Below are 12,866 nucleotides of genomic sequence, written 5' to 3'. Positions count from 1 at the left end.
GAGAGAGAGAGAGAGGAAAACAAAGAGGGAGAGAGGGGGAGAGGGAAGGAGAGAGAGACTTGAGAGAGAAAGAGAGTAATAGGTAAATAGAGAGAGATGTGAGAGAGAAAGAGAAAGGGAGGATAGGGAGAGAATGGACAAAATGGGATGGAGACATCTGAGAGAGAGAGAGAGAGAGATTGATAATATTCATAATATCTACAAGTCATCCACAAGTTAGTTTAGATATCACAATGTCTAGTCAACTAGATCCTAAAACACGTTAATCCAAGAGTGGGGACATGAACTACATGTCACCCAACCCACACTATACTTGGTCCAATGAACATCCACACAACTTTGTCTAGCTAGTGCATAGTGCAATACTCTAGTGCATTTATTTGGAACACCTTGGAACATACTACGAACTAGTCATAGTTAGCATAATGTCAACCTTAACTTTCCTTCTCGATCACCCCCTATAAAATTTGAATAGATTTGTCTTCATGTTTAGCCTTACTTATTTTTCAAACTAAAAGCCTCAGAACAACATAGTTGTAGAACTTGGTACAAAATATTGCATCAATGTACTAATAGGTTGTGAGCAATAGACCTTTGAAAAATATCATAAATAATTTTTAATACAGAAATGTTTAATATCCCATAGGTCAATTTTTATTTTGACATATAACTACATATACAAATGTATAATATCCCATACCTTGGCAATGTTTACTTATAATTTCATATAAAAATGTTTAATATCCCATAGGTCAATTTTAATTTTGCATATAATTATAATATCCCCTATAATATCCCATTTAATTATAATTACCATGAAAAGAAAAAGTCACGTCTATGTAATTGAAATATCCCATTTACATATAATTATAATATCCCATAGGTCAATTTCAATTTCAAATTACTCTGCAAAGCAAAAGACTTCAAAAAACTTCATTTCTGCAAGGCAAAGCAAAAGATCATTGGTGTGTGCAGGAAAGGAGATTCGTAGATGATGGTGAATGAAGAGTTCATTCATGCATGCATGAGGAGGAAATTAGTTTATAGATGAGAAATCACTTAGCTTCATCTTATGTGCATTTAAAAAATAATCAGATTTATTTGTTTCTCTTTAGCTTAAAATTACCCTACCCAATCAGATAATCTAAACCTAAAACCCTATAGATGGTAATGAACATCTACCTCATTTGCTAGAAACTTGGGTCAATCCCTAGTCACTATTACAGTTGCAGGTCCAACAACACATTTAGTAGGTTAAACCATAGTAGTGTGAATATCCAAACAATATCCACCCATATGGGGCAGTGCCATATCTCTAATGGTAAAATGATTGACTTTGATTCACAATATCATGAAAGAAGGGGAATCAAATATCTTCATTCATGGGCTGAAATGTAGAAACCAAAAGATGCTCAATATGTTAAAACAAGAAAAATCGAGAAGCCAAAAAAAAGTATTTGTCTAATACGATTATCAATAGTAAAGAGTCCCATGGTAGGCAATCACACTTTATTTCTTTCATTTTTCTTTATCTTTTTTTGTGATTCCCTAAGCCTAGTCATGTACAACTAGAATGATGAAGAGGCTAACCATTGAAGTGTATAATTGGGTGATTAAGGGCATCATGTGCAACCTATCCTTGAACCCTCCTAATCAAGAGATGTGAATGATCAAAACAAAAGGCCAAGGAATCTATGAGAAATAAAAATGAGTTAAAAATGATGATTGCATGCCCCTAGTCTATACCTTATATACAACTAGGAAAATAAAAGGTCTTACCATCAAAGGTCATTACACAAGAACTTTCTAAAGAAAAATCTAAAACACTAAAATAGCTTGATTTAGACTCCTTTCGCCAACCTTGACTCAACAAATAAGATAACTGTTTGGGAATCTACTTTTATTGAGGTATGAATATTAAAATATTTTCTTATTAGCTTCTAGATACAAACTATATCTAGTTGTATACCTGATATAGGACTTGATGGTAAATAGAATAGATATGAACCAAAGTCATAACCCACAATGTTGTAAAATAAGAAGAGTTTGAAACTTTGTAAAGACAAAATGTTAAAAAGTCAAAGAAATGAAACACCATACTATTATAAGTGCTAACCATAATATGTAGCTAGTGTGAAATGTATAATTTTATTTCACTTCCAATGTATTAGATAAAAAAGTGTGCATCAACTAAATCATTTGTTAAAAATACAAAGTTCTATATAACCTCACTTGGGATGAATACATATAGGATCTAACCTCTCTCTCTCTCTCTCTCTCTCTCTCTCTCTCTCTCTCTCTCTCTCAACACACATGAATGTAAAAATATATATATGTATGTACATACATACATACACACATATATACATACATACATACACACATACACACACATATATACACACATACATACACACATACATACATACACACATACATACACACACATACACATTTATACATACACACATACATACATACATACATACATACATACATACATACACACATATATATATTGTGTGTATAGATACGTATTTGTGTGTGTGTGTGTGTGTGTACATATACATACATAGGAAAGGATTGAAGCCATTGGAGTGTTGTGTTGATCCACCTTAGGATCAATCACTTATCTAATCAATTTACAAGTGAGCAATCACTTAGCTTCATCTTATGTGAATTTCAAACATAATCAGTTTTATTTGTTTCCCTTTTTCTAAAACATTATTATAGACCTATTTTAAATCCATGGATTCTTTTCATATACCTGAAAATGAACCAAGGATAGAACATTTGTATAGTTAGATGAATTCCAACAATATTTCTTATCTTCTTTTATTAATGTTTTCAATCACAATGAAAGTCTTGGATCAAATAGAGATCCAACTATTATTAGGAATTTACTAAAAGTGGAAGCCATTTTGAAGTGATCCTTGACTTTCATTGTGATTGAGTCAAGGAGTTAAACCCATTAATTGTAGGAAATAGATTTTTATTGTTTATATTCATTTCGCTGATTACATAGAAAAATATTCATTTAACTTTTTAAAAGGGCAGTCACCAAATACACCAAATATTTGTCTAACTCTGAGATCAAAGATTAGCTAACATCAAAATTTATCAAAATGAGATTCATTCATTGTTAGGAACATATAGAAATGTATAATATCCCATAGGTCAATTTCAATTTTAGAGTAAAATACTTGAAATTACTATGCAAAGCAAAAGAATCTAGAATTGATGTAGAGCATCTACACACTAAATCACCAATTAGGGACAACTTATCCCAACTCACCTATCTAGTAGGTGTGCTCCATTAGCTAGGTGTTCTCACTCTCCTAGTTCATCAACACCTTTCCTTAATAGGATTCACAAACTCACACATCTACAACCACCCCAAGGCTTGATAAACATCATGTACCTCACTTCCATGACTAAACACAAGACCCAATACCTTCACACACCCCTCAAGATCTCACAACACCTGATTTCCAAACCAAATTCCATTGGCTCAACACACATCCACATTAAGGACAATCATTATGATTCTCAAGACCCTTCCTTGGAAACACATATGAGAATGAAAACAAGACCCTCATACACTCTCTTGACAATCAATATTTCCCAATCCTTCAACACTCAATATGGTTTGTGGTAAAAGTAAATGAGTCTTGTAAAGGGAAATTAGGATGTAAACATCTATTTATGATGTAGTTGGACCTATTTGGATCCATTTTAAGTCATTGGAGGTCTAGGTTTGGTCTAGGTGGGATTTTGTGCAAAATTATCAAAGTTGACAAAAAATGTTGTCATGCCAAAGTTGCATTTTGGAAGAAAATGATGTAAAGTTGGTTCCAAATCAAGTTGAAGGTAGTTACAATCTATTTTGGTTTTGTATAGAAGAAGATCGATTCATTCTTGTGAATCACAATCAAAACCTTCATTAGGGTAATCAATGGCCAAATAAAATGTATTTTGAATTAGTTCCTGATTGATTGATCATACCAATGAGGAAATATATGTGTCATATTATGTTCTTGCTTATAATATTGTCTGCAGGGTCTCAAAGAAATGTTGGCAGTGGGCCAGTGTCCCTCGCGGAGATTCGCGACATGGTTTAACAACCTCCTATGAATTCTATAAGTCTATTGGTTGTATCAGGTATTGATAGGTCGATCTTTTGGTGCAATGACAACCCTAGCTTGTAACAAATGGTATCAAAGCTTGGTCACAGGTTCAAATCACGCAAGGCGTGGTGAGTGATGCTGGTAGGGGGATTGTTGGCAATAGGCCAATGTCCCTCATAGAGATTCATGACATGGTTTAACAACATCATGTGGATTCTATAAGTCTAGTGGTTGTATCGGGCATTGACAGGTCAATCTTTTGGTGCAACGACAACCCTAGCTTGTAACAGTTTATGACTGAAAATGTGTCTCAATCAAAATATAGCAGCAAGGATTGGTTAATGGTGAAGCTTATGCAAAGGATTAATTGAGTAAGAGGATCAGGAGAAGAAAGGAGAGTGAATAAAGGTTATTGGAGAGTTACAAGGTTAGTTAAGGCAAGTAAACAACCCCAAAAGAAAATGCCTTTGACTATACTACAAATGATAGTGTGTCATGCCCAAACTTTTGGGCATGAACAGAATAATTTTTTTTTTTTAAATAACAACCTAATAACATTAAATTTGCTAATACGGAACACACTAACAAGTTTTGTCTTAACTATGTTTTGAGTTAACTCTAACCACTAACTGAAGTAAGCGAAAATAATTTAAATTAAATGTAGAATACTAAAAGAATTATTTATTATCTCATCAATTTTAATCAATAAATTAATTTAACCAAAAATCTCTAAATTAATTGACAAAGATAATATTAATCTCCAATAACCATTAATTTCTTTTAGGAACTAAATAAATTAGTCCTAGCCCTTAGATTATTAATGCCTATATTTTATTTTAACAAAAATTAAAATGTGGTTAAACTAATTCGACTAAAGGGTCAATTAAATCCATAATGTAAATTGCCCTATAAAATTTAGTCTAGAATAGCCTAAATTTAGGTGGACTAAATAATTCCCTATAGTCAAATAACTTACAAATAGAATAAATTCGTTATAAATTTTCTAAGGGATTATACTCCACAATAATTAAAATCTAAAACATCAAATTTAACTGTTTATCTAATCGTTTATAAACTATGAATATTTAAATAAACTAATTAAATTAAAGTTGAATTTAATACATTCATATATATGACTATGTGTGTATATATATATATATGTGTGTGTGTGTGTGTGTGTGTGTGTGTTTAAAACATTTATACATATACATGTATATAAAGATATAAAAATCTCTTTTTTTCTAATGAATTTGTCATATATTAATTAATGGGGAATACCCTATTCGAAAATTCGAATGGGTTTCCCCCCCTTTAAAATCTCTAACCCTAACAATATACTATTACCATAAATTAACCCCCCTTTTTTTTTAAAACTCATTGCTTGCCCTAACCCCACATTTTGGGTAGGGCTTTTATTAATTTTTGTCACATGGTCGATTGATGAAGGTGGGCGGAGGTGGCGGTCATGGGGTTTCATGGGGGTTGCTGTGGCAGAAGCCTTGCTCCCTACAGTGGCACCGACGCTGCTACGGGTCGTCGCTCGCAGTGACGGCCTCGGCCGCCCCTGTGAGTTGCGGCCCGCAGCGGCACCGCGGTGCCCCTACGGGACGTAGCTCGCAGTGGCGGCCTCGGTCGCCCCTGCGGGTCGCCGCCCACAGCGGCGCCAAGTGCCTCTGTGGATTGCAGCCCATAGAGAGTTGTGATGCCCCAGGGTTATGGTATAAATTTTTTGTTAAAATTTTCCTTTTTTTTTTTAAATATATATTTTTTAAAAATATATATATTTATATATATATATAGTTATATTCATTTTATTTATATATATATTTGATATATATATATATATATATATATATATATATATATATATATATATATATATATAATTATGATGTTTTAGGGGTAGGTTTAATTCAGATTTACCTAAAAAAAATGGATTTGTTTTCTGGACCTTCTAAATCATGCACAAATAATAAAATATTGGCAGCATGGGAATGGAGGCAGAATTGCATTTATTTAATTTATATAATCTGATTATATTTATTTTTCCTAAAAATCCCATTGAACGGGTTTTCAAAACTAACAGATTTAAATAAAGCAATTCTTTTTATTTTATATATATCTAGCTACATACTTTAGAGATAGACTATTAATTTTTCATTCACTTTCTGCAATAGAATAAAGGGAAAAATAACAGAATTTAATAAATTTTAACAGCAACTACATTAGCCTAGAAATCATTTAAATTGACTATAGAGATAGGCATGTTAAATCTATTTAACCATAATTTGTATTTGGGAATTAAATAGATAGGGCTGAAATGCTTATTTTTCTCCTACTAACATGCAAACTTACTACTTCATTCTTTTCCATTATTTAAAAATGCCTAAGGAGATAAAATGAACTTTTATTTTCAAAAGAATAACATGAATACAACAAATATTGTTCCAATAACTATAGGAACTTAATCCAAACAAACATTTCATCTTTGAAATAATAACTTAACAAAATAATGCATTTCTTTAGAACATATTAAGAATACAATATAGTCAACATTACAAGTGGGTGAGATGCCCAACTAGTCTCTCATTTCTATTAAATAAGGACTTTAAATAAAATAGATACATTTTCTTTTCTTTTTAAAGTAAATACAACATGCAACTTTTTATTTACATTTCTGCAACTAAAAATATAGCATCCCTTTTCTTATTCTCTTTCTGTAAATCAAGTACAAAAACCAGCAACTCCTAGCTTGTCTTTTATTTTCTTTTCCAACAACTTGCATGCAAATCAAAAGGCTACAACCATGGAGAGTTCACCTCCCAGCCTAGGCTTACAAGAAGCCACCCCCGAGCTTGGAGAACCAAGCCCTAGATAGGTTACACACATGCAAACACAACAAGCAAGGGAAAAACATACAACAAACACTTTCCCAACCAAAGCTACACTTCATCACAAAATGTGATGTTTTTACACAGGTCGTAGTGGACCATATACCCTGAGGAGACTGCAAGAATGGTAGATTATAAAGCCATCTCATGGCAAACAAAGATATATCATAAGTTCATTAACCCCACATCCTTATGCCCCCCAAGGCATTCATGCCATACTTTCTCCCCTTATGACCCCCAAATGCATAAACCGGGCCATGTAGCAAGGGTCACATATACACCCCTTGAGTTCACTCTCAAAATGAGAGCCTCTCACTTGAGGACTATCAAACTTCTACCACCCACAAGGCCATCCTACTCTCCCAAGAGTAGAAGGCCTTGGTTATTCCCAAATCACAAGAAAATGCATAAAAGAAGTAACATATAGGTCACATAATAATTTTTACAAAGGAAAATACAAGAAACAACTTTCACATACAAGCAATCTTTCCAACATAAACATGCAACGTAAAAAGAAACAAAAGGAGAAGATGAACCAACCTTCAATCTGCCCAAAGGTTTGCTAGAACTAGTTTGAGGATGAGCAGCCCAATTCCACAATTCTTCCTTCTACACTTAGCCAAAATTCTATCCCAAAACTATTCCTTTCAAAATTGCATGATCTCCAAAAATGGAGAGTGGGTGATTACCCACAAAGTCTCTCATTTTTGCCTAAAAAGACCTCAGTGAGAGTTCTCACAGGTTACTAAAACTGAAAAAGGAAAAAGTAAGAGAAAGTGGGAAAAAGGATCTCACATCAAAAAGGAAGGTTATCTAACCTAGATGGCACCTTCTAATTTTGAATTTTCGCTCACCTTAAGAAACTCACTTTTTGAGGTGACTAAACAGTCACATAGGAGTAGAGACATGCCTAAAAATACTCCTAACCCATAGGTATACCTTATGGACTTTAGGAAACACCTTTAAACTACCCTTAGGAGTCCATTTGACCCCTTATAAACCCATCTGAAGTTAACTTTCGGGTCAAACCTGAGTTGACCACTCCAAAGACTCTCTACCCAAGGAAAATTTAGATCCACATTCAAATGTTTGAAAAAACTATGGTTGAAACAACTCACTCCAAGAGACAAGACAAAAATCAAGACATAAATCAACACATGTGTCAAGTGGCACAATAAAATACTTTACAAAATTACACATGAAATTTGTCTCTTGTTGGATTTACACAAATTAATAATTCAATTTAACACACATACAACATTTAATTTCACAAATAAAATACGATACATACGGGGTGTTGTCTCTCCAAATAGACAAACCCTGGTTTTACGAATGTACATAGGTCTAGGTTTGGTTCTCCATAATGTTTCCATGGTCACATGGATAATTTTCCTATGCATCTCAATTACACATTAGTAATTCCAAATAACCTCATATAATATGGAGCACATGAATAAGAATACACATCAAACACTCTGCATACAATTTACATTTAAACAAATCGATATATCTTGTATCCAAATAAATCCACATAAGCAATTATCATAATCCTCATAATTTTGATCCATACATAAGACATGCATCCTATTTCTATCATCATAGTAAAGTCTTGCAAATCCAATAATGACATACATCATCTCAAATTTATCCTATTCTAGAATCATATAGAGTTATATATCTATAATGCATAGAAATGAAGCATCAATATATATCAATGTTATCCAAATCATGGAATCATATAAGTTCTAAATTTATAATGCATAAAAATAAAGCATCCATAATAGTCTCAACATGAAAATCACTGAAATGCTAGGATGAGTCGGGGTAGGGCCTCACATAGTGGCTACCCTTGTTGACAGGGTATTGTTGTCACTCAAATTGCACCCGTAATGCACAAGCTGAAAGCTCAAGCAACTTGGTGACACATGGGATAATTCTCAGGCCTGTGGGTTGCCTATAGTGATAATTAACCTCTAGATGAAGGGTTGGTTCCCTGTGAATAACCCTAAATTCTTTGCCAAGAAAAGGGATAGGAAAACTAAAAATGAAAATAGAATGACTTTGTGAATGCTAAACTAAGGTGAAGCATCAATATGATATCTCAAAATGACAGAAATACACTCCTAAAAATACCAATCTACACAAATAGACTTCTAGTTCATAGCACATAAATATTTCATGCAAAGGATTTAAACTTCAAGAAATTGAAAGGAAAGAAAAAAATTTCACAATCAACCAAATGAACCAATTTATCGTAATGCACAACCTGAGACTTACAAATGAGACAGAAAATTTAAAGGTTATCTAGACAATAACATAATAAATTAGCTCTCAATCATGAATAAGAAAATGAACTCCAAAAATATAAGGCATAAGCTGATAATTTTATTCAATATTCTATCATAAAACTACATAGGAGCTACAAGAATATATTATCTGCTAAAACCAACAAGAGAATGATCAAGAACTAGTGAAGAAAGATAAAAAAAATTCACTTTATCCAAAAACCTTCCAAAAAAAAAGAGGAAAGATGACTCCAGAATGACTCAAGATGAACCCCCACTGAAAATATCTTTTCTGAAAGCTGATCCTCGAGTAGAAATAAAAAGCCACCAAAATAGGCTCAAAATCATGAGAAAAACTCATGCAAACTTGTTCTCAAGCTTAAATCGGACCCCAAACTACCTGATGACTTCTCCTAATTTTGTACTAAGTCCACCTGGATGCTACCTTGCCAGCCACTAGATCACCACTTCACCTTAGCACTTTAGACCAAACCCACCTCTTCCTGGGCTCACCTTGTCGCTAAGTCATGATCGATAACCCGACGAGTTGTTTCCCATCATGACATAGCGACAACCATTGGATCATCTCAGACTTACATGACCCTTATCTCACCTAGGTACTCACCCTTTTCCGCACGTGCTTTATTGCCAAGTCACGGGGAATAACAAGTGAGCCTCTTTCCATCGCGACATAGCGACAACCGTTGGATCTTTCACATCACCATCTAATCTCCCTTGATCTTCTCGACCTTTACCTTGGCTGATCTGCTCCCTTCTATCACATGTCACCATGTGTAAGCCACTGGTTCACCCATGGATCCACCCATCCAATTTACCTGACTTGCCATGTGTCTTTGGTTCTATTGGCTTGTTCAATATTATTCTTTCAGCTAAACTTCCTCCCTCGATGAGTTGTTCACATGTCTCATCGATACAGTAGTTTCATTGATACTTTTTATTTTATCGGTGGGACCAGTTCTGATTTATTTGATGTAAATTATGGCAATGGAACTGATGCTTTTGGTGAATCCTTTTAGAGATCCATCGCGGCCAAGGTCTATTCGATAAGTCACTCTTTGATTTGTCTACACATCCAGCTGGCCACCATCTAGGTGCCACCTATCTGCCACCTGTCCTTGGTCTTATACCCTCTGCTCTACCACGTGGCAACCCCTGATTGGCTCTGGGGTCCCTGTCATAACACCTTAGCATGACCTCACTAACCATCAGAATGAATCTCTCCATAACCATCTGCCTTAATTGCTTACATTAATTGCTGGCCATAGTCCACCGCTAGTGGTTTGTTGCCATGTCGCAAGGAATAACTATCATGCACCTTTATGTTGTGGTATAGTGACCACCGTCGAATCATCTGCGATCACCATCCGATCTGCCTGTCTTGCTCGACCTTTAATTTCTTCTCGCCACCTTGCCGCAAAATTTGGATGCCTTGAGATGCATGCACACGTGCGTTCCACAGGGCCACGAGTCACTTCTTGCCAAAAGCCCTTAAGTTTTGACACTATAGTTATATGTGTTCTTATATTTAAATGCGATAAACTCCTTCTGCACTGCCAATGTGGGATAAATGCTTTCCCTTGAAAGTTCATTTCTTTTGTAAACCCAACTTGGCACCCAGGTAAAAAATGCCTTACATAGGTCGATTGCATTTGTTTTGAAGTTTCTTTTACCTTCCATCAGCCACATAGAGGATTTGGTGATACACTTGCCAAATGAATTTGCCTGAAGGTTTTAATAGCCACGCCATACCACAGGCAAGGAGAATGCAAATGTCTTGTTTGAAATGGGCCTCTCAAATCATCAAAATTTATAGGTCCCAACACCTTCAAAATGCCATTTCATCATGTAGTAGGGAGGATTTGGCAAGAGTTATGTTGGTTTTATGCCTGGCAATAATGCATTTACCTGAAGGTTTGATAAGCCATGCCATTCTTGAAAGTGCAATGGAGCATGAATATCTCTGTGATCTATTTATCTTTGTAACACCCATCTCCACCAGCATGCTAGGCTCAACCCTCGTGGGAGCCACATTTTAACCCACATGTTGTTTTTTACTTTTCTTGTATATGCACATGAAGTAAACAAGTTAAATAAAAACAACGCATATCTAATTTCTTGTTGATGATTTGACCTGATATTTGCTGATTTTCTTGACACTTTTCAATATGAATGAAAGCAAGGCCTCATTAGGCCACCAAATTTATCATGTGCAAAAATTTGGTAACATTTTTGGTGACCTCTACAGAGTGTTTACCTGCTAAACACTATAGACCAAACATGGCTTATCCATTGGGCTTATGGAGTCATCTCAGCCCTCTCTCCAAATGGAACCTCTTGAAATTCAGCTGCTCCGCAGCATGACAACAAAATAAAATAGGAAAATTAGGAAAAAACAAGTGGTGCTGCCAAAAATAGGAACCAACAAACTATGCATGAGCACTTATTGAAACTCAGAAGAGCAAAAATAGAAAACAAAAAGTGCATCGACACTTATTAACTTAAGTGAAATATCAAAGTCAAGCTTTGAGATGAATCCCATTAACTAGGATTGGAAGGGTTTCACCATTCAACTTTGAAAGCTGAAAAACATTATGTTGTTTTTTCCCAGTAATGATGTATGGGCCATCCCATATGACATAAAATTTAGTATTCTTTCTAGGCTTACTCTTTAATTCATCCCACATCAAAACCAAATCTCCCTCATTGAAAACTCTTAGAGTTGCCTTCCTGTTGAAATTCCTCTTTATTTGAGCTTAATAATTTTCAATAGTCATCAATGATTGCTTTCTCACCTCCTCCAACTCCATTATTTCTGCCAACCTAACCTGCATGGGTTCTTCTTGCAACATTTCTAGCTCTCTAATCAGAGTTGATGTAGGCATTTCAATTGAAATTGGGAGTCTTGCCTCTTTACCATAAATGAGGACATAGGGAGATATACCTGTAGCTCTATTAGGGGTGATTCTATCAGCCCACAATGCATGTTTTAGCTAAGTGTGCCAAGTTCTCTAATTATCTTCTATTGTCCTCTTGATTATCCTAATCAAGTTCTTATTAGTAGACTCAGCTTGTCCATTACCCTGAGGGTAATAATTAGATGAAGTACTAAAAAATATGTTGTTCTAGACAGCCCAATCAGTAATCTTAAATCCTACAAAAACTAATGCATTCTCTGAAATAATAGAATCGGGGATACCAAACCTTGCTACTAAGTCCTGATAAAAGTTTAGGACTACACTTTCATTTGCCTCCTTCAAGGGTACAGCTTTAGTCCACTTGGTAAAGTAATTAGTGGCTATCAAGATCCATTTATGCCTAGAACTTGAAGGTGGATTGATGACTCCGATAAAATCAAGCCCCCACTTCATGAATGGTTGTTCAATTTGAACAGGCTGTAGGGGTAAAGTTGCCATCTTCTGTTTGCCTGCAAATACTACACAATTCTTACATTTCCTTACCCAAGCATATGCATCTTTATGCAAATCAGGCCAAAAACATCCTGCCCTCATGATCTTTAATGTTGTAGTCCATGGTGCAAAGTG

The sequence above is a fragment of the Cryptomeria japonica genome, chromosome 6 (assembly GCF_030272615.1).
Source record: "Cryptomeria japonica chromosome 6, Sugi_1.0, whole genome shotgun sequence".
Lineage (NCBI taxonomy): Eukaryota > Viridiplantae > Streptophyta > Pinopsida > Cupressales > Cupressaceae > Cryptomeria > Cryptomeria japonica.
This window is presented reverse-complemented; position numbering follows the sequence as displayed.